The 23,697-nt window shown below is 41.5% G+C and overlaps 1 long non-coding RNA gene across 3 annotated transcripts in view; it reads left to right on the top strand.

Moving 5' to 3' along the window:
* The window catches only part of LOC128914152 (uncharacterized), an 86,480-nt gene that overhangs the window by 59,495 nt on the left and 3,288 nt on the right, over positions 1 to 23,697 (top strand). For 2 of the 3 annotated variants that reach the window (XR_008468200.1, XR_008468198.1), the window contains exons 7-9: positions 5,228 to 5,503; positions 13,242 to 13,369; positions 20,992 to 23,313. This is a non-coding gene — a long non-coding RNA (uncharacterized LOC128914152). The remainder of the gene's footprint in view (positions 1 to 5,227; positions 5,504 to 13,241; positions 13,370 to 20,991; positions 23,314 to 23,697) is intronic. The other variant, XR_008468201.1, reaches the window with a different exon arrangement.

Below are 23,697 nucleotides of genomic sequence, written 5' to 3'. Positions count from 1 at the left end.
TGAAAAGGAACCAATGTATTTGAAAAGGAACCAATATATTTCATGGCAGAGTAAATTAGCTGCTATTTTTTACTTTTGAAGTGTTTGATGAAAATCCAGTGCTGAGCACGAGTGTCTTAAATTAATTCTATTTGGAGTGCTGCTCTGTTGGTTACAACCCAGATCCTCTGACCTGGATCTTATAGTACTAACTGTTCCCCTTTCCTGCTATGTTCTTTGGCATGTGCATGAGAATTACCTATTTCCCACACCAGCTGGAGGTGCTAAGGTTACGTTCTTATGTTTGGGAATAACACATGGGTTTGTGTGAGCTGGACAGATCAAAACTCTGATTGCTTTTGTTAATTCTATTTAAATAGTGTCATCTACTCTGATTTTTCTTAACAATGAAAACACCGATTAAGAGGAAAGTATAGTCACCAAGCCCAAATCATGCCAGTAATGGAAAATTATAAAACAGAATTTGACAGGTCTTGGGAAGCAATACTACCATTATAGCAACAATATTCTCCGTAGCCTTTGGCTAAGACCAGGAATTCAGCCTACAATATAATCAATCCTCTACAATCCACAAGCATTAAATTCATCATTAAAATGTTGTTCTCCCCTTCCCAAACCTTCCACGTAACAAGCATCTCGGTAAGATGAAAGGCATTTGTTACTGAGAACAGCCTTAAGGACAGCAAAAAGAGCAAATCTGGAAAACATATTCATATTTTTCTGGAAATGGGTAGTATTCATAAAACATTTAGTGAGTTCAAGGTCAACCTGTTCTCCTTCTGTATACTATTCATAACAGGCATTTGACAACTCAGTGACAGTCAATCTAGCAGCCGAACTGAATATATTGGGTCATCCAGTTTAAATAATAGCTAAATCTTTGTTGTGGAATGAGCACAACAAACACAAGAAAAGCAAAAGGCTTTCCTGTTTCTGAAATTTATATTAAAATCTAAAAAATACAGTCACAAAAGAGAGGAAATAGAACTAATTTTGGTAAAAGGGGGTTACTTGAGCAGGTGTACACATAAACTGCAAGAGATTATGGTCCTTCACACCACAGTGGGTGTTGTCTTCTCATTTAAGTGAAACTTCGAGCATTCCAAGATTATTATTCCTGAGCATTGCACAGATTATTTTTTTCAGCATACCATGCCTGAGAAATGACCCAATACCAATAAGACATCCAAATTTTGCAGTTACAATCTGGATTTACCTTATCTTTTCACTTCTTATACAAGACCACCCTGGAGTCTACTCCCACTGTTGACTGTTTCTCAATATGTTCTGTCATTCCATAAAAGGTATCACTTAGTGGCTCTTGTCCTACTGAAAAGTGAGGAGATTATGCTCACTAGGTTGGAATAATGAAATTTTCACCTGACTTCAAAGCTGGTGAAAATAGCAGCTCGGGGAGTCCCAGAGACATATGTTTTGGAAATCCCAGGAATTTTGAATTTTGTATTCGTGGAAATTCTGAGGTTGGGTCCATTTGTAATTCCAATATTTTTTCTCATTGTATTTACTGTCACCATGAATCTTAAAGAAGTTATACTCTGTCCATGAATGTCCTAAACAATATACATATACATGGCATATACCCACCTTTTATAAAATAATCCTCCTAACTAAATAAAAAATAATCTTGTATGGTGCATGTTGAAGACAGATGGTTCTCAACAACCAGCTCAAACCTTCCCTCTGCCACTTCCAAATTGCGCAGCTATTTCTAACATAGTGAAAGTGCATCATATCACCAACTACCTTCTCTGTTTCAACAAGATATAAAATGAAAAACAACTAGCAATTGTTTTGTGGGTGGGTTCACAGATTAAAGATCAACTATAAATTAAGACGAGTATCAAGTTCACAGTATACTTTGTTCCTTTTTGGAAACGACTACCTGGTTTTGTTTTTAAAGCTGCCGCAAGTTTTCAACAGGATTCTTACTCTAAGAGCCCCGTATCTTTCACTAGCTAGCACCCACTGAATGACTACTGTAGACGTTAGTGTCAAATTCTTCTGCAGATGTCCAGCTGGACTCTCTGCAGGGATTTAGCTGAAAGGACTTGCTGGAGGAATGATGCTACTAACAGTTCCACCTCCCCCGCCTCTGCATCTTTCAAATATCAGCTATAAATATTTTGAATATGCTCATTATTTAAATTTTTAGATCTCTTCCCCAATTTTGTAAGGTATTTTAGAAGTGGCTTTCTGCTTACAGTTATAATGTATGTCTGCAGTCCAGGAGGACAGCTGACAAGCACAGTGAATCTTGCTCTATATTTGGAAACATCTGCTGTTTCATTTCCATGATGCACAGTGACGTGCTATTCTAAGAGGAAGAACAAGTCTGGCACAGGATACATTACTTTCTGATTATACATTGTTATACTGAAGTTGGGATTCCTCTAATCTACTTCTTCTTAATTACCCACTGGTGGTACTTCTCCACTGAGTAAAGGATGCCGAAAGAGTTGGTTAATGGTCCTTTGAGTGTCAGAACATTTGCTGAGGAAGTAACTCCCATCCCTAGTGAGGCAGCCCTTTCAGGTATCAGCAATCGTCTTCCTCCAGGTCGTTGGGTCATTTTGTCATTCTCAAAAGAGAAGCATACAGGCAAGGTAACCATAAAGGGGAGGTAAAACAATTAAATTGACCTGGGAGGGGCTTTGCTTTGAGCAAAGTCTCTAGACTCAAGGTGAGGTGCTAAGGATCTAGGAGAACATTTGCTTTACTGTATGCTCTATAAAGCAGTCGCACCAAAAACCCAGTCGCGTTATCAAACATATAAAAGCCCAGATGCGTATTCAGGAGAAGTGCCCATTGGTGAGTCAAGAAAATTTGGCAAAATTCTGTTCATGATAGAGGCAGAGGAAATATCGGTTTTGAATAGTCTGTAAAATAATTTGAGAAGAAAACAGTTGTGTGAATAATCTTAGCGAGGCTTTATGAGTGGGTAAGGCAAATTACTATCATTGGTGCTAGGGATAGTTTTGACTCTTACCTTCAACTGACCAAAAAAAAGGCCATTTCATAGGTATTTCCATTGTGATCAGCTGTTGATCGCTGCTGCACCCAGGACATTGAGCTAGCTACCTCTGTGATTTCACCCAGCACCATTACGCCTATGGGCTTTTTTTCCAGTGAAAACGTAGGAGTTAAAGTTAAGCTTAAACCTTGCATGTGTTCAGAACCAGACCACGGTTAATGGAAAATTTAGATTTGATCTATAAGAGGGATGTGAGACAGGGCATTTGCGAAGTGCTCTTACAATGGTAGTGTTTGGCGTTTGGGTGTCTTCTGACTGTGTCTTCAATCACACTGCTTAGTGGACTGACATGATTTTAGGAGAATGCTGAAAAAATGTTAATTTTGAGAAGCATTCATGCAAAATTGTATTTAAAGTTCCCTCATACCTTCATTATTTAGGAGCGTTACAATGTATACATTACTTTTAAAGCAATGTAACCCTCTTCGCTAGGAATTCTTAACTTTAAAAAGCTGGGGCATGAAGAGCTGCCTGTTTCTACAGAGAGGACAGATTTTTATTTTTTTTTTCCTCTTAAATTTAGGCATCGGTGGAGTACATTTTGATCTGCCAGATTCAATTTGATTTGTCGAATTTCTGAATCTCTGTGATCAGAACTACAAAAACCAAACTATTCCATCAATTGAGCTGAAAGTAATACAATATCGTTTAATATAGCAAGAATATTTTGTCCTGAATGTTATGTCGAGGCTTTCTATTAATAATTCAGCTTTTATATAAAATATTCTTGCAAATAAGATATTGTACTTCAAGGACAAATGATCTGCGCAGATATATTTTCAAAGAATATCAGTCTCACTGTTTACGTCAGTGAAGGGTGAAAGCAACCTGAGGGTGAAAAATAAAACAATGCAAGGTTTCATGAAATACATGGGCTTGGAAGGAAAAAATTATGCACATTTGGAACAGTTGGACTTGTATTGTGGAATGCATCTTAATCATTCCATTGTTTTTTTTCTAAAGTTTTAAATCAGCTTTCAACAGATAAAAAGTGCCAAAAGAAACATTAATGGCAAAATACCCTTCAATATGCAAGAAACGTAAAATAAGTGCAGCATGTAATGCTGAAATGGGCTGTTCCAAGGCAATACACTCCAAAACTGAGAACTAGAGATGAAAAAAATAAAAAGAATTATTACTTAAATCTCATTTAGGGTATACAAAAGAATCAATACCTTGGAAAAAATCTATGAATTTGCCCTGAGGTGAAATGCTAAGGTGATGGGAAAAGCTTTTATTGTAAGATGACTAGGTAAAATCCCTGCATTTCATAAAAGAATATTTTGTGATCTTTTTTCTTTACACATTGTTTCATGTTCGCTTACATTATTCAGGAATGTTTTATATCTTCACCTTCTAAATAAGCTGAAGCGGCATTGTTCAGCTATCCATAAAGGCAGGAGCGACTGCTTATACCAGTGATTTTTAAGAGGTATTTTTGGTTTTGGAGTGATAAAAGTTATGTCCCAACACTTGCAGCATTGCCATCCCACACTTCAATAAAATATGATTTAAGCATCTAGAAATCATGAGACTGGCTTCAAAGCCATGAGTTTGAAGTTAAGTGAGTACATTTGGCATGTCTAGCCTCCTAGGCCTTGTGGTTTTAGAAGTCGCTTCCTAACTTCTCTTCACAATCATGAATAGAATTTTTTTTTTTTTTAAATGAGCACTGGATGATTTTACACAGCTATGTGACTCTAGAAGTTGATGCTTCAGTACGCCGTAAGAAATTCAGATACTACAATAACTGGTGGTAATGCTAACACTGAGGAGAAAGTTAAAAACACCTGAATTCTTTCTGCTAAGGCTGTTATTTCTTACAGAGATCAGCAGTGTAAGAATGAAATCTTCCCCCAGGCTTTTTTTTTTTTTTTTTGACAGCCGGATCTCTGTAACCATCAGCTCTGGCACGTAAGTTTCTTTTTCATGCCTGTACATCTGTACAAGGAACAGTGAAATTGCAACCTCCTGAAGAAGCTACCAAAGTTGTGCTCTCATCCTGCAGAGTCGTTTTGGTAGAGTTCTGCTGCAAGTCTTTCCACAGCTGGGGAAATGGAAATTTATCCTGGTTCCCGGACACCACTACTTGTAATATGTCTTTTTGTCCAGACTCACTTGTTTCTCTACAGGTCGCTGTCACTGTTGCTGATACACAGCTTTATATTGTTCTAGGCAGCTGGTCAACTTCACTGACCTTAGCAATTACGAACGAAGATTTTCACGTGGGCAAGAGTCAAAAGGGCATATCACTTGAAAGCTTCTGAAAAGGGAGAACTATGGGACTGCCTCGCAAGCAAAAGATAGTGCTCGGTCTCCAAAGGCCCCATCAGACTTTCCTGGGGAAGAAGATTTGGCTGGATCCAAGGGCAGCTGTCTTGCTTCCTCCCATTCAGATTAACCCATCGGTCCCCTGTGTCTTGCAGTCGGTATGGAGCCATAGCATCTGAGGTAGGATTCAATCTACATATGCTTGCATTTCTGAAAGGGATGCACATACCTGTGATCACAAAATATAGATTATTTCCTTGGGGAACTGCACACTGTACAGTTAAGTGTACTCCAAGCAGGCAATATAATGCTATGGTTAGAGTAGGTCTACGACATCTATTGGACTATCAGCTTTGACTTGATAGCTAGTAAACGCCTGTAAAAACATGATATTGATGTGATGCTAGTGTGAACTATGAAAGCAATATTAACCCAGTTGCTTCACCAGCCACAGAGCAAAGAATTCCAGCTCAGGATTGCTTCTCCAAAGGAGAACAATCAGTGTATAAATGAAAATATGGGGGCCAAATGTACCATTGGGTAGAGATGAGCCCCCTCCTCTTCCTTCTTATTCCAAATAGGAATGGTGTATTTTCAGATTTATAGTGTTGTTTCTTTCTTTCTCTTGCTCCATCACTTTACTCTTTCTCTCTCCTACCCTGTCAGGGTGGCAGACAATATAGCATCATAAGATATATTGGTGTGGGTAGGACGCTGAGATGGGATTTTTGTTTCTTCATTCTTTTGGTAAGGGAAGCTGAACAGACTCATATAGATGGATGGGTGAAGTGAAGTAGAATATTACTGAATAATCTTCAACCTTGAATGAGGAAAATGAGATACAGGATGCCTAATGTTTCATTGACATCCATGAAAACAGACATGAAAACATCCAAACTTCTCTCTGCAGAAGAAAGTTAAGGGGATCACATGCCAGCCCACGGCTCCAATGAGAAGGGTGGCCCTGGCAGCCAGCAGGACAACATGGATCCCACACACCTCTCCTTGTGTGGCCACAGGGGAGAGGCTGTGCCTGGTGTGTGGAGGAGAAGCAAAGCACGTTTGATGAGTTCTCAATGCAATGTTTTCCCCTTATTTTTGTGCAGGAGGTAATACTGACCTAAAAGAAAACGAAAGTTTTGTGTAAAATGGATAAAATACAACTCCATGTTTCTTAATTTCTGGAGTAATTTCATGATTATGTTTCTAAAAGAAAGGACGCATTTTTATTTTCATAATTAACAGGAAATACATGTTATACATTAAATGTGACACAAGAGAGATGAATTATGCAGTAAACTCTGTGTGTGCTGATCAGCACAAAGCCCAAGGCACATTCAACAGAGTTTCTATGAAGATCTGTAATGAGTTTCAAGTACATCATTTCCTGATGGAGTGTAAGAAAACATCCATCAATGCTAATTTTCCCACACTTTTTAGCTTTTTATGAATACTTTACAGTTTACAAAAAAAATGAATTTCTAAAGTGCAACTTCAGGAAACTCTCTTAGTAATTAGAGAGTATTCCTAGCCAAAACTAATGAGGTCTGAACCTTAAACATGGGGATGGTTCAAAGTTGACAGCCCCAGCCTCTAAACTCTTCCAAAAGGTTAAATCTATTCACTAAACCTGAGCACGGATATTTTGTTTTCTAGTTGTACTCTAAACCAAGTTTGTCATTGTGCCTTCAAAAAGGCATAATTTAGTTAGTCTCATTCCCAATTCTCTGAGAGTGTTGCACGGGATTAAGGATTAAACAATCTGAAAAAGCAAACTCAAATGAGATTGGAGCATCTCTGTCACAAGCTTGAGGGCTCTGTGAAGTACTGCTGACTCTGCAGTGGAGCACATGATCATGTGCACTGGTTTATTCTTCTCTTAAGCTTCTGTCAAGCTGTTGCAACAAAGACATCCTGACATTTTAGGTGTGAGAAAGTGGATTTTGGATTCTGGCAAGTAGACGGTGGCAACTTTTCTAGTTAGGCGGCTGCCCATTTTATATTGAAATATATTTGTTTGATTCCAGACTTCTAAGAACCCAAACCTAATACCTGTCAATATTTTTCCAGCTAGTGTATGTTGCTTATTTAGTGAGGAAACATTAAATATATTCCATGTTTATATAATAATATATATTAAATGTGTGATATAAATATAAACATCAATATATTACATATAAAAATTATACCTGCAATAAGAAGGTACTTAACCCCTTGAGAGTCTAGTAATTGTAAAGAATTGTAGAGAAAGTGGCGGTCAGGCCAAGAGTTCTGAAGAACTTTCAGAGAGAATCGCTAAACCTGTGTGTATGGAGGATGAAACTGTTTAGTAGAACTCAGCCTTCCTGGAAGCATCAGGTTGTTATTTAACTGTATCTGTTTCCTGCTTAGTCCCTCAGTTATGTTAAACAAAAGCTCACTCAGAGGAGATCACTAATCTTATTCAGTCATAATTTAAGATCATATTTTTTATGAGAGAATTTAAAATTAATGTTCAGGTTTCTTAACACAGATTTCTTTCCAGCACCTCTCGCTTAAGCCAGAAGGCTTTTCTGTGTCCACAGGGTAGATTTTATTTGATGAATCACAGGATCAAAAGCCATGACCTACTGAATGACTTGAAGGCTGGAGACTGCACGGCAACAAACAAAATAAATTCACATATATGTAAATAAATCGAAGATTTGCTCATAGAATTTAGAGCCATTTGAATTCTGCAAGACAATGCTCGCTCTTCAGTTGTGCTTCAGTTCCAAAGCAGAGTCTGTTTGTATCATGTTTGTGATTTTGTTAGCACTTGCAGACATTCACGGGAACAGGGTTTTGTTCGCAAATGTGTTTTAAGGAAAGACTGTGCTTTGTGTGAGTCCAGGCATGACCAACAGTACTGCAGAGACACCACAAATCATTCTCTTTGAAACATTTCATCTGTTCAGTCAAGACACAGAAACAATTCCATGGCATTTGAATGGCCAAGTTGTGAAAAGTAAATAATCACTCTGGACTACTCTGGATTTCTACAAAGAAATTATGTCCTGAAATTTTTTCATCCCATCTACCCAGCGATCACTGCGGATATTCAGAGAAAGCAGGATAGGAGCTCTCATGCTTTGGTATTAGGAAGAAAGGCTAATTTATTCTTAAGGTAGACAAAAATAAGTTGTTGAGCTCTGGTACTAATACAAAATTATTTTGTGATACAATAGGGAATAGGAATATAACACTGGATATTATTCATTTATCTTCGACACAAAAAAACCTTTTGTAGTTTGATACTCCACTAATTTCCCTGTTCAGTACTTAGTATGTCAAATGTTCATACTGGATCTTAAATTGTGCTAGAAAGCTCAAGAGTATATCAACGTTTGCAGCATAAAACTGTCTTCTCTTTGATCATTCAATCTTTCCTTCACTCTAGGTGGTCCTAACTAATAAGGAACTGTGATCCTCTTCACTACTTGATTCCAGTAGCCATGCAACAGACCGCATACAATTAGTGCCTGCCATTACTTCTTAGTCAAATACAAACACTTATCTACAGACTTACGATCCTGGCAGTGAATTAGTTCCTTTTAATCACGTATTTATAAATCATGTCACTATATGTATGGGACACAAAATTCCTCTTTTAAGAATTTAAACATTCTATGTCTTTTTCTTGTAGATCTTTTTTCCCTCAAGGCAAAAAACTGTGCAAGAGTTTTAATATATGTAATTCCTGTTACTGAGTTGGAATGCTGCTCTGAAGTTTCATGCAAACACGTACTATGAAAAATAGAAATCTCTGATCTTCTTCAGATTTCTATAAGAAGGTCTTTGTATAAGAATCTGGTTTACAAGTCTGACATGCTCATGCAATACCCATAGGGTCAGCCTTCAATCCCATACCTCTGCTTCAGCAGCCCTCGTCTGCCTTCTTACGGATGCTGGGCCCTAACAGCCCCGCTCACTTTGTTGTACTGAGAACTCTGAAAAACACATGAGCAGAAAAGGAATTGGCATCCTCACAATTAAATACCTGCTTCTGGTAACACTCTTTTCCCAGGCAGCAATTCTGTAATGAGTTTAGTATGATCATTGAATCTTTGAACAAAAATGATTGCACATGGAACACCAGTTAAGGTGTCCTGTCCTAGCTAAGGGGAAGTTGTGGCCGTTGATCACAATGACGCTGAGCAGATACACAGGTGTGGAAAAGAGAGGTATGTATGTTTTGTTTAGATATTAGGGTTTAATGATAAATGAAGAAGGGCTGATGATAAAATTCAGTAGTGTGACAACAGTTCCTTCTGAAAGGAGTTTCAAGCAACTTCAACCAGCCAGGTCCTCCACAAATTTCTTTCTTGTTATTTTAAAAAAGTCTGATGAATTTGCGATTATTGAAAATGAAGAAGTTGCCAAGGGGAAAGTGAGGAATGACCTACAGTTACATACCTGATCTCTGTAGAAACCTTAGGTCCACTCTTGCTTTGATTATAGGTTGATTTGATTTGCTGACCTCATAATCTTGGAAAATCTGTGTTTGCGATGGGATGGTGGTGAGGTATGTAAGTTCAAGAAAGCCCTTTTGATGCATAAATAATGCCTATCTCAGAGGTTTATAATAACCCTCTCTCCCCAAGTCCTGTGTAGGCAGCACTTTGTGTCATGATCTCCCCAGTACATACTCTGTAATGGTTTGCGACTTAGAGGCAGGGGATGGTCTTTGTTTCCTGCTGTAGTGTCTACAGCACCTAAGGTTGATCTTACAGTTACTCCCAGCCCAGCTATTCAATTAAGGTACTTTACCAGGCTGGATTATCTGACAGGTCTTTCTAGTGCTCTGAATGTTTCATGTGGAGTACCAGCAATCTGAAGCACTGAGCACCAATTTTCAGCACTACTCAGCTGAAAAAAATATTAAAAAAATTAACCTTTATGGTTTCATTGCCATACAGTCCCTTAATTCCATGTACTCCCTAGAGTTTGGGCTAAACCCTCCTGGTAGTTATATGTTAGTGGAACCTACAGATTTGAGACTTTGATTTCCTTCCATTTTAACATATAAATGTAGATTTTAAATAATTGTGAAAGAAATAAACTTAAAAGAGGGGAGGTGTCTGCCCTAAGAGAGGAATGACACAATGGATTTGCTCTGAACTGCTTGGGATCATTTAAAACCAATGAATTAAAAATCAGATAGTCAGTGAGGGCTATAATTTACACTACAGAGGTGATAAAGCCTTTTGTGTTCGTATTTACAAAGAAAGCATTAAACTACAGTGATTTTTGATTTTTTTCTTCCCACCAGGGAGAAATGTGAAACTCAATTTTACCCCCGATTGGTAAGGTGCTAATTTGTCTGACAAGTTGTTGGAATCTCAGCATGTCTGAGGTATCCTTGATGTATCAACACCTTCATGCTGAATGAAGGATGCCTTTAATGTGTAAATGTTTAGTACATATCCTATATCTCATTAGCCAAGAACAATACAAACCACACACAGGCAAGAAGGGTCAGAAGCAAGGTCCAGTCAAAGAGAAAAATCTTTTATGTTCTAATTAAATGAGCAAACATTTGGAAGACATCTAATTTGCAAATAGTTTATCAAAAAATACACTTGAAATTTGCAGCCTAACTTGTGTCCTAGAGGCCAGATGAGTCTAATACCAAATGGTGCGTCAGGAATCAGAGCGCCTTTTTGTAATGGTGATGTCTTGAAGTTCTTACTGCATGCAATATCACAAAATACTAAGAATAGTAGAAGATCAGTAGTTGTTAATAAAGCCACAAAGGTATACTTCTCCAAATTACTTCTGTTGTTAGTCTAAACATTGCTAAGTTATATATAACCTCAGAAATTTAGCTTCATTGACTCTTTTGTGAAAATGAGAACATTTTTAGGGAAAATGACACCATTTTCTAGGGAAATACCAATTCTAGGGAATCTCCATTTGAATGAAAGTTAGAATCTCCAGTTTCATTTCATTCTGTAAGTGTAGCAACACCAAAAAGAAGGCAAACCAGTGAAAAACAAATAGGTTAAAGAAAAGGTGGTAGAAATGTATGCAACTGCATTGAGCTGTGGCTTGGGTGGAGACCAGAGGGATGCTGGTGAGGTGGAGAGAGCTCTTTGCTAGGTATCTTCTAACAGGACTTTTCTGTTTGTGAGATGCGAAAATTGATGGCTCTGAATGAGGAACTGGAGGATGTGGTCACACACTCTCAACTGGTTATCACTGGCACTTTTCTAGTTTTGGCTGGTATTATATTGCTTGCCTTTGAAAAAAATTTCCAGGCTGAGATGAGCATCAGATTCAAGTACAACAGGACTCAAAACTAGAATTTTTGCTCATTTGTGTTTCTGGTTGTTACCTTCAATCTCCTCCGGGCTGTAGTACTTCAGACATTTGAAACTGTGGTTTTGATAAATATGAACAGTAAGGGGAACAAAGGGCAAAAAAGCCCTGCAATTAAAACATAGCAAAAAAATAGCTAGATTTTACTACTACACTTTATTACAAAGAACAGGAGGCATAGCTGAGTAGCACAGGCTGCGGAGCAAGGCCAGAGCCTCAGTGGACTCCAAGTCCCTGCTGTGGAGAGGGACAGGGAGAGACTGGTCTTCTGCAATTCATGGTCTCAAGAGGGTACAAAGCTTGCCACATTTCTGAGTTACTGAACAAGGTTATTAAGAACATGGCTGCGGATGTGTTTATATAACAAAGAGTTTTTACAACAAAGCTATAGCTTATCTGTCTAACATATTCTGCTTCTCAGCGACCTAAATAGTCTATATAGACCCATTTACTAATGCAGTTATACTGAGCAATACACAGTGTGAGTTCATTGCAGTAGGTGAGTACATCTGGGAAACAAGTGGTTTTATTTGTCTTGCATGGATTGCATTAAATGCATTTATGAAAGGATACTTAGAGAACCAAAATGTGGACAAAGATTTCTCAAAGTTGTGTTAAATATTCCCAGCTTGAAGAATTTTTTTAAAAAAATAATCCCCTTTTGAGAATCTTGATTACCAGCATCTCAAGGGAGGAAACATATTTTCAATACTGAGATTCAGTGTCAGAAAAATGGGTCGTTTGTAGTGCTGGTGAGATGCATAAAAATTATCTGCATCTATTTGCTTATTATGCAACTTTTGAAACCTAGTATTTAAATAAATCCCCATGATGAGTTTATGAAATTTTGCAAAATCCTTCTTCCAGCCAAACATGTTATTTTTCCATCTTCATTTCAAACGTTTAGAACAGCTCCCTCTGTCCTGCACCAGAGCCGGAGTGAAGTCATGGCATTTAGGGGCATTTATGTCTGGGAGATTGATGCAGATTCTGTCAGAGGTGGTCTCACCCTGCCTCCAGGGCGCCCAGGCTCTCTGCTCCAGCTGTTCCCGTTGCCCTCCCCATCCCCACTGCCCTTCAGCAGGCAAACAGCGCTGGGAAGTGGCTTGGTAAGCCCCGGGCACTGCCATCTGCTGTCACTGTATTCCCTTCCTGAAGCAACCTGAACAGGGCTGGTGGGTCTGTTACCAATCCTGTTGCCCATCCCACCTCACCTCTGGTTTAGGTGGTGCTTCTTGCTCTGTCTAGACCGAAGCATAAACTGGGCATGGGCCCATGGGGAGAAACATGGAACTTCTGCTCCATTTGGAGCCCCTAGTGGGGGACACCCGTCTCACCCAGCCCTTGCTGTGGTCCTCGCCAGCACCCCCTTCTCTGCACGCCACGTGGGCACACCAGTGCACTGCAGAATTCTGGCTGGCTGCGTTCTGATGCTATATAGAATAGATTTGAGAACCTCTTTTCATTACGATTTATCCACATTACGCAAAACCAGCCTAAGGCTGTTTGTCAGTTCAGTTGCAATAGTGCCCTCATCCTGCATATGGGTTCATTCCTTCTTTCTGCTTTTCTTTTCCAGAGGTTGATCCCTTTGAACTGCTGAAACCTGATGACTTGCAATCAATAGTCTGTAAAACAATAAGGTCAGCAGTGCGAAGATTCAGATTTTCTGCCTCTAAATGCAGACTGCTGTGCTGGGCCGCTGAGGTGAGTGTGGCCTAAGTTGATTGCCTGATAGAAGAACAGAGTGGGAGGAAAGGGATTAAAAATGCCTGGAGACATGTTGAGCTGTTAGTACAGTATCTGTCCACTTCATATAGATAACTGGGGGAAATATGGCTGCATAAACTTACCATAGATGTGACTGACAGATGTCATTTTCTTGTTAACTATTAAATCACTTATGGACCCTGTGGCTGGATTTCTAAGCTCCATATTATACACTGCAACCTTGCAAAATGATCAAGAACATTTACAAGCCCAGTTATAAGATCAGCTTTTCCAATGAAGGTGAAACAGGAGTCTAGGGTTTTTTTTTTAGTTTTTTTTTTGGAGTGTGTGGGTTTTTTAATACCAATGAGATTACATTTACTTGTTCCAGGCAAATAGAAATTTGTAAGACTTGCATGAATGGCTGAAGTGTTAGAGGGTGACAAGCTTTGACATAAAATGCAAATAAAGCTGGCACCAGCAACTCTCAACAATTTAGGTGACTTCTATGGAGATGGACACATTACGTGGGGCGTACAGAAACCAGCATCACGCTTACCCTACTGTCTAACCTGCCCACCTCCGAGTGGATCAGTGTTGGATTACACCCAGTCCAGTCTGGCTCCCCGGACAGGGGCTCGATTGCACCCAAGTTTATGTTGCACTCATGAAAGAAAACAAATGTAAGGATCAGACAGTCAACCAGTGAAGTGATGCAAAGGGAGAGCTTTTCCTTAAATTTTGACAAACTAGCACCTGAGGCGTGCTGAGGTATTCAGAAATGACGCAGACAGTTATGTCCACATAAACATGTGTCTGCTATTCTCCACCTAAATAAGAGAGAATGTATCTCCGACAGGAATAAAAAAGAAAAAGATGGATTTGCCTAACATGTGAGGAGGGCTGGGATAACAGTTCCACACTGATGGAGTAGCGGGGAGTGCCTGGGCTTAGCGGGTGCGCGGCAGAGCTCTGTGGGGATGGATATAAGGGTTGGGCTGACAGCACTGCCCGAGCCCATGGGTTAGAAGGCAGGGCGAGCTGTTCACAGTCAAGAACTTGCACAGACCACGTAGCCCTTAGAAAAAAGAAAAGAAAGAAAGTGCTTTTTAACTAAAAGATTGAAGCTTCTTTTGTGGTCTGAGGCTATCATCTCATGAACAGTTTGTCCAAGAAATTACTGCTAACGTGATTATAGGAGTGTCATGGCAAGTATTCCAAATTCACAAGATAAATCCCGAGCGATCCGGCCACAGCAGCGGGGTGACCTGTTTCTGTGCCTGGCTGGCTGATGAAAACTCTCGGCATTAGTTAGCTGTGTCAATACGCATGACCATGAAGTTGCTGTAGGCTTTACGTAAGTTCATTCTGCTGGTCTCAAATTCATGTTCCTGCTACTAAGTCAATTTACTAAAAGTACTGTTAAATATTTCCCTTATACTAGTGTCTGGAGCTCAAATCAGAAAAGCTGCAAGAATCAGCCAGTCCTAACAAGGTTCAATTTCTGCCTGAAATTAAAGTAGCTGGCATCAATTCGAAGAAAACCTAGCATAATGAGGTTTTCTTGTTGAGAGTGACCGAAACAGATCATAGGAAGAAGCACAACAAATAGGCAAAGAAAGAAAGAAAAGGCTAGGAAGATAGAACAGGTATGTGAACACATTTTTCATGGACATTTTGACTTTCTTGCTATAGTCATTTACTTTATGTCACACAGTTTTATGTCACAGAGTTTCATGTCACACAGTTCCATGTCACAGTAGCAATAATCTTAACAGGAACAAAATTCTGTCTCTGCTCTAATACAACAGAGACAAGTATTTACGTATTTAACTTCAGTTTAGGTGCCTGTACTGAAATCAGTGGGAGGTAGAGGAACTTAAATAAACTTACAGATTTTGCGATTGCTCTCTTCAAACACAATTTTTCAAATCCACATATGAAGTTCTGTTTTTGTTAGGGTAGTGATCATAGATCATTTGTCTACTAATTGATAGAAGTACATATTCATTTCAGCTCTGAAGCCAACCCTCAGATTCCTACACATTTATCGCTGCAGGTTTTCAGAAGATTTACAGGGGTGCATGTGCAGAATTTTGAAATCAGACATGAATCCTTGGAATTGCACATTGGCCATAAGTGTATGCAAAGCAGAGCACTGCTGTTTTCCTCTGGCTCATTTTCAGTTTTTGGATTCCAGCAGGCAATGCTGAATGCAAACCCCTCAACACTGACCCCTCCTACATTCCCATTTGCAGCTGCACATGCTAAATGCTGCGAAAGCAGATCACAGAGCACGGTGTGATCTGCAAATGTATATACAATAGATGAGCCACAATAACTGTTCAGGTTGGTAATGAGTATCATAGTTCATGAAAAAGCCGTATTTTGAAATGAAAATATAAAGATGTAGGAAGAGATAAATTAGCCCCTTTTCTTCTGTGAAGCATTTTGCTCCAAATAGCCAAATGCCATTGCCTAAAGAAAGCCACAGAATTTCTTGTCCCTATCTCTCATTAAGGGTGTTTTCCTGTGTGGGATCAGCTCTAATTAAGACAAAAATCACACTTGTCCCAGATCCATATTCCATTCCTGCGCTGCTGGGAAGGTCTGGCAGAGCCTCTCCTCGTTTCTGGGCATGTTACATTGAAGCACGGATGATGCGAGTTCAGGTAGGGAAGCGTTTGCAATGCTGAAAGTGCTGCTGCTGAGAGCTGGGTGGGCTTTCTAGCTGCTCCAGCTCTTTCCCTTGCCGGGTTCCTGGCAGCCTCTTGGAGTGCACTGGGATGTCCGTGTGGCACTGGGCCCATCGTGCTGCATCTGAGCAGCACTGCGGGAGCCATGGGTCTCCTCCTGGGTACATCTCCTCAGCTCCTTGCTCTTCCCAGATAGCAGACACTGGAATACAAAATTGCTCTGCCATCTCTAGACTCCTTTCCTGTCATATAGGGGCACGCATATATTTAACATACAGGTTCACAAACTGCCAGCCTGAGTACTATTATTCTCTTTTCCTAGATTAAGAAAACCTATCAGCAAGATAACTAAAGCTTCAGCTGATTTAGAGCACTGCAATTCATTGACTCAGCAACACAGTCAAGAATATACCCCCTGGGCACTTCTTTTTTTTTCCCACAAAAGTTCCCAGGGCGCAGAGGGTCATTTTCAAGGCTTGTATCTATCTAAGGCATTTGAAGGTCAAGCCCAAGCGGTCTGTGGAACTGCTTCATACTCTGAAATCAAGTCCTTCCAAAACTGGTATCTCCTGATAAGGAAACAATATGCTGGATATGGAGATAACATATTTCTGAGTGAGTGGCCTATTTCTCTAGGATTTGTCCTTGGGAGCAAGCAGGGTGACCTTTGCGCTCCTGTGTAGTGGGTCTTGGTCACGGACTTTTTACCAAAGAAACCACGATCAACCAAAAAAAAACCAAACCAAACCAAAAAAAACCAAACCAAACCAAAAAAACCCAAACTTCCTCTCTACATAAAATAAGGCATCCTGGCAACTCAGGCAGAACCATACTAATGTTGAACAGATCTTAATGATTTTAAATGAGTTCAAACTGAAACTTCACGTATGCTGACAGCACTCAAAGTACAGGATTTTGTGTCAATTTTTCTAAGCGAAAACCTGAACAGAACTTAGGAGGTAAAGCAGAACTTAGCAACTGGGTGCGGATGCAAGATTTGTACTAGATATTAGCTTTTCCTTAGGGGCCTAAATGAAATAAGGGACACCTAAAAGCTTCACCACCCAGAGCTCCTCATGACGCTTGGGGACAGACTTTCAAATCTCTAAAATTTCAGAACATTTAAAAAAATTGTTGCCGATGGCCTTTGAAGCCCAAATGGGAGCTGGGCAACACTGAGCCTGTGAGGGGCGTACAGCCCCCCCCGTTCTGTGCTGGTGCCCCCCTGGCACAGAGGAACCGCTCTGGTTTCTCAGGGACAGCATTTGGTTGTTAAATTCATTTCTCACAGGGGCCATTCCCTCTTTGCCAGTCTACTTCAAAATGACAGGCAGAACCAAAATCCCATTCGATTAAAAGAAAGTGGAAAAGGGAGATGAACTCCTAGCAAACAAAAACAGTTTGAAATTTTTACTTCAAAAGCACGGCAGTATTTTACCAGCAAGGACTGAATTCATTAACGCTGCCTTATTTGTGCTACTAGCATTAGAAGTTTTTCAGTGTTACTGTTCAAAAACGTTTTAAAGAGCCAACTGTTTTACTGCTTTGAAATAGCTCTACCCAGGAGTGAATCTTTGTGTTCATTTTCAAAACAACCAGTTCTTCCATGCGGAAGCTATGCAAGTCCATCAGTCTTCAAAGACAAATAAAAAAATAAACGGCTTCCTTATTCTAGACCACTTTCCTTTCCTATTCACCGTCTACTTCCACGTTTCCTTTCCTTATTTGTTCTCCAGTAGCAGGTAGTGTGGTTGTGTGCTGGGGTAACACACACACACGTATGCACTCACACACACATGAAGAGGCACAAAAAATGAAGACCAGTACCTTGTAACTGCCCTATGTATTACTCTCGAATCAGTTTTTTTTTCTCCTTATCTTCCTCTCTTCCTTTTCCCTTTCCTTTATATGTGTCCGCCTTCTCTGCTAGCTTTTTGTGACACTGCTAATTGCCCTGATATTGTGAATCCAGGATTAACTGCAATCCCAAACTGCTTTTATTTCCAGCATCTCTTGACACCGAGCACTGGCACCACTTTTTGTGGTGCCGGTGCCAAAGGCAGAAGCCCGACATTTGAACTGTGCAGGACCCAGCCAACTCACCTCCATGAGGTTACCCTTAAGTTATTCTGGCCCTGTTAGATCCCGAATTAGGCTGTTGTTATTACAGTTTATTCTGTGTATGGCGGCTGGGACCTGAGCTAGAAGAAAATTAAGTAAGAACATGTTGGATGTGGGAGATGGAGTAAAAAGCAGGCTTTTGTGCTGAAATCTGGGAGTCCCACCAGAGCAGAGTGCTGGCAGAAACACAAATTCAGATGAGCTCAGCCACCTCAGCATCTCTGACAGGCATTTTAGTCAGTTTTTGTGACTTTGGCACACAAGCGTTACACAGCTACTTAGATTAGTAATGTGAGCAGACAGGAAGCAAGAAACATTAATGCAATGTCGGCAGCGTAGTTAACATCACTTCCTTGATAAAACATTGTGTACACTAACAAACTGACAAACACATCAATCTCATTAGAAAACTCCTGTCCTAAACATTTCTGTAGCTTTCAAACATGCCATTATACAGTCGTGGGCTTTATGCAGAGGCAAGCCACAAAACCATTGAAGAAATTGTTTCTCGGGATTAAAATAAAAAAATAGAGGTAAAATAAATGTGGAAAATTGAAATGTGGATGGAGATGTCATCACAGCCTGATGTGGTGAATTTCACAGGCTCCCGCTTTTGAATATGGTGATATGACGGACTTTTTGGTAAGCAGCCGTACACGTGGCTGGTGAAGGCTCAAGTCAAAAGATTTTGGGATTTTTTTTTTTTTCAAGATGGGTGCGTGATAGCAGGTAATATTTTCAAGTGAAGATAACAAACAAATGGTAAATCCTGAAGGAATGGTTTTCCTCCTTTAGTGGAGCAAAAGGTCCAAGGAACAGGCCATATTGCTGATTATAGCCTCTGAAATTCGAGCAGTAGGAATTCCTAGCAGTGGGGAAAGCGGGGGGGGGGGGGGGGAGTTAAATTTAGGCGTTAGCCGGGGTCGGGTACAGACAAACCACAGTTTCTTCTGACCTCGGGGCAGGCGGCTGCAGCACCTGAGCCGCCCCCCCGGCCCGGCGGCCCGCGGCGGCCGGGGGGGACGCGGGGGCCGCCGCCGCCATCCCACCGCCTCCACCGCCACCTAGCGGGGACCGGCGGCGGGGAGCGGGCAGCGGCGGCGGGGACCCGGAGCGGGGACACCGAGCGGGGGTCGCCCGCCGGGGCCGGGGCCACGCACCGTGGTTCCCGTGCGGTGCTGCCGGGCTGGGACCCCCTCCCGGGAGCCGGCCCCGCTGCTATATGTTGTCTTTTGTCCTGTGCTGTCAACTAGTTTTCCCTTTAGTATCTCCTTTTGATGTAAAACTCCAATTGCTTTCCACCGGGTCCTCCGTTTGGAGCACCGTGATTAACTGCGTAATTAGAGAAACAGAATTGGGTCCTAAGTTACACCCCCCCCAGCTGTTGCTCATTTTCATTTTAACTGTGTTTCCTATAGTCACATTGCTTACATTATTAAGAGGCCATGATACTCTGACACTATCTAGCAAGACAAAGTTAAAGCATTATTTTTTTAATCTCTTTCTTTTATTACTCACTTTTCTTGTACCAACTTGATAAAGATACTGAAAGGGGGAGGATGGGGGACAGGCATTTCTAAAGACAGGCTTTATAGCTTGAAAGTGATAGTCTCCTAAAATACAGAGCTGGTCTATGGAAGAACAAGTAAAATAACAAACTACACGGCATCTCAGTTGTTAAACTGCCGCTGTCAGTCAATGTAAGTCCCACCAGCTAACAATAAAAATGTTTTGACGTGAAATCTTGTACACACTTCAGTAACAGTTACCTAACAGGAATTTTCAACCATGGAAATATTTCTTTTTTCCACTCCCTCAGAATCATGAAAATTTCGATGAGATACGAGTCCTGTTGTAAAGGGCACCCTGTCAATGGCAGCAGTCACCAGAGCTACTCTGTAAATTGCGCTGTACAGAACAGTCATGTACAATACAACTGTTATATTTCATAATAAAAACCAGCTTATCACCAGGGACAGAAGGCTTTAGTTTCTTACAAAAAATACCGTCTGACCAGACAGTGCTGATAAGTGGAAATTTAGGGTCTACCAGTTGCCTGTGGCCAGTTAAGCTCCATTCAGGCTCCAGCCTGAGCAGAAGTGAAGGTTCATTTTGGGTAAATACAGAGCTAATGGGTGCCCAGCTTGTGCTTGGCCCCATGGACATTAAGAGCATCCAGCACAAGCAGATCCTGACGCAGTGACTGCATCCACAACGCCCCCGTTCCCAGTTCCGAAAGGCAAATGAGACCACACCAGCCTCCAAGGGGGCTCCAGCCGCGTTTGCAAAGCAGCGGGACTACGCGCAGGAGCCCCGCTGAGCCAGGCTCTCCACCACGCGCCTGCTTTCAAAAGTCATGCCGGGAAGTGGTTTGGTCTCCCAGTGGAGGAGATCTGTAAATGATTTGAGGGTTCAGAGTTCAGGGGTGGTTTGGAAAAACACCCGTCGGGCTGCAATGCCCATGGGGCAGCCGTCTGGTTAGATAGGTTGTCTCTGGGTATTTCTGGCATTTCACCTCCTGACTGAAGTCAGGAAAACTCAAAGAAAGAAAAAAAAATATGGAAAAATACATCCAGACACTTCCAAACTTGGAAACCAGTTCCCTAATGTTTAGTCAAAGGCACAAGTCAGTTTTTGTTTTACCCACCCATCTCTCTTTGGACTAGAAAATAGTCCAGTTTCCTTTAAAATATCAGATAAGCAGCATAAATAGCTGCCCAAGAATCAGAGATATGACTACTTCCTATTCATTAGACCCGTGCAACATAAATAACTACTTGTTTCACTACTCATTAATTACAGTGAGATGCCTCCAGCTCTGTCACGTGCGTCCAGGTCTGCTTCCACACTGTCTCCTTCGAATAAATCCATGTCGTCATTCTGCAGGCTTGTTCCAACGAGAGGAAACGGGGAAGGCTGTGCGCCACTGGCATCCCCCGCCGCCGCTGCAGCTCTGCCGCCTGGGGATTTGAGAAGAGAGGATGGGCTCCAGGGGGTAAGATACAACCACTAATTTTGTTACTGGCATAACATCTCGTGTCGGAGGTACAATTCCCAGATGGCTTTCCTAAGCCATCAAATTGCAAATACTTCTGGGGATTTTTGTAATTCACCTCAGCAGTATATATAAACACTACTTAATGGATGTCTTTAATGCTGTCTTCCTGCTTCCAGGATTTTCACTGGGCCATTGCCCTGGTGTGGAGCTTTCCCTGGGGCTGCTCACATGTTGCCACGCAGCTGAGGGCAAGGGAAACCGTGCCATTTCAGTTCAAGTTGATTACAGATTTTTGACTGAAACCTGTTTTTTTTCTTTTTAAGGATACACGGAGTCACTGAAACTTAAACTTACCTTGTAAATGGATTGGTTTTGAGGGCAAATTTCTCCAAACAGGGTGGACTTTCTGTATATAGAAAAAGAATTCTTCAGTGATGAGGACACTTGCATGCGGGAGCCCTGCAGTCAGCAAAGTGCAGTGAGTTATGAAAGAGGGAATCGAGCAGGGCAAGGATTTGAACCTGCTTTGCAGATGAATTTCCCAGTCATTGGTGCATGGGCTCAGTATATCCTGCTAGTGCGAATCCATTTTGTAGAGCTAATTAAAAATTCAGTGTCGGGGAGAAAATGCCCATAAGCCAGCAAATTAGAGCAGCTGGGCGAGAGAGGGACTGGTTGTGCTTAAACCCGCGATTCAGGCTGGTCAGGGGAAAGACTGGCACAGGTATCTCCCATGCAACGAGCCTAGGGCTGATGTTGCTCTCTGCTCAGCATGACCAAATACCTCAACTCTTTTTTGTGATGCAGACTGCCTTGTTTCTACCTACCCCAATGTAACGGAAATGAATAGGATTAGAAATTGGGATGTCTATTTATAGTCTCATTTTCCCCTCTTACGTCTCTCCTGTTTTAAACGCTCCACTGTGCATTTCTGGCAGTTCCACGATTGCCCTGAAAGGACTAATTTTGCTTGACTTCAAAACTAAAGCTGGTGGGAACCAAGGATGCCCCAAAAGTAATTGTATTAACAGAAAGTGGTGATGTGAGGTCAAGGGGAAGTGCAGGACCTGAGTGCTCAAAATACCATCAGCTGCGTCATGAAAACAGATGTGCTCTGTTACTCCTTTCTGCGTACGGGGAATAGTCTCATGATCAGGGTCTACTCTGAACAGCCCGACAAAGGTTTTTGTCCCATTCTTCTACTTGCTACCTTTCAGAATGGATTCTAGCTTTTTTTTCCCCTCCGCTTGGTTTTCTGGTCTCTGTGAAAAACCTGCAGAAGTTATTCTACAGAAATTCTGCTTGGTTTAAGAAAAAAAAAAAAGGACAAAAAAAAGAAAACATCCTCATCCTAAACTGCTGGAGGGACCAGGTGAGCCTATGGAGAGTGTTTTAACTTGTGACACCAGCCAGATCAGCCCCATGGCAGGAAGCTTTGGCTCCGGGCAGAGAGCAGCGGCTGCCCAACGACAGCAGCTCTCACACAGGAGGGAACAGCGCTGAGGAGCAGCTCGGTATCGCTGGCCACACACCGGCTTGTCACCAGCACTTCCTAATGGTCAGCTTGACATGTCAACGTCAGCTTTTCAGGTGGTGGGCTGAGCTAAACGGCGGCAGTTTTCCTTTAGCCTCAGGAGCGCAGGGGGCAGGGGCACCTCCCGCGCTCCTGCCCGTGGTGGTTCATCACTTGGACACTGCGGGTGGCTCAGTGAGCACCACAGGGGAAGCCAAGGTCAGTTTTTAGCGATAATTTTAAGTTATGCTGTTCTGGGCTTATGCCAGAGCTTAGTATTACTCTAATGAACACTGTAGAGGATGTATACACACAAAAACTTGATTTACTAGGAAATCAAAAGATAATGCCCGTTTGGAGCTGATAATCAAAAATGTAACCAATGTATCTGTTGACAGAGAAGCACTATACAGTAACAGAGCTTCGGAAGAATCCAACAGGCCAGTCCTGCCTCCAGCAACCCAGCTCAAGGCCCTCTTTTGACTACAAGATTATGCCCTGACTAACCCGCTGCAACCTTAGTGGGACGGTGCCCACGGCCCAGCAGCCACGCTTCTGTGTTGACTTGAAGCAGCAGGACCGTGTGCTGTTGGCTGGGCTTTGTTCCGCAGGGGTAAGCTCTCTATTTAAACCATATGTTGAATTATAACCGTGTAAGTAGGAGGAAAACTAAAACATATTTCACTGGGTTCTAGAAAATGAATGAATGCCGTTTTTATCAAGGTTTTATGTGCCCTAACCAAACCCCAAACAACTGTGCTGGGCCATCAGATTTAAAGGGAGCTGTTGTATTACACGTCTAGAGGTGACTACATGAGTGGCAGCGTGCACAGGTTGTAGCCCCTGCCTCAGGATTCAAGGCCGAAGCTCGGAGATGAGTTTTTGGGTGGTGGAGAAGGATTGCTAAAATTAGAGCTGCACATTTGATTTTCATAGGTACGATGGGCTATTTCTAGTGAGTTTTGAAGTTGCTCAGCATGAGCTCTTGGGATTCACG

The sequence above is a fragment of the Rissa tridactyla genome, chromosome 8 (genome assembly GCF_028500815.1).
Source record: "Rissa tridactyla isolate bRisTri1 chromosome 8, bRisTri1.patW.cur.20221130, whole genome shotgun sequence".
NCBI lineage: Eukaryota > Metazoa > Chordata > Aves > Charadriiformes > Laridae > Rissa > Rissa tridactyla.
The sequence above is the reverse complement of the archived record's forward strand: the minus strand, read 5'-3'. Positions and strand labels throughout refer to the sequence as shown.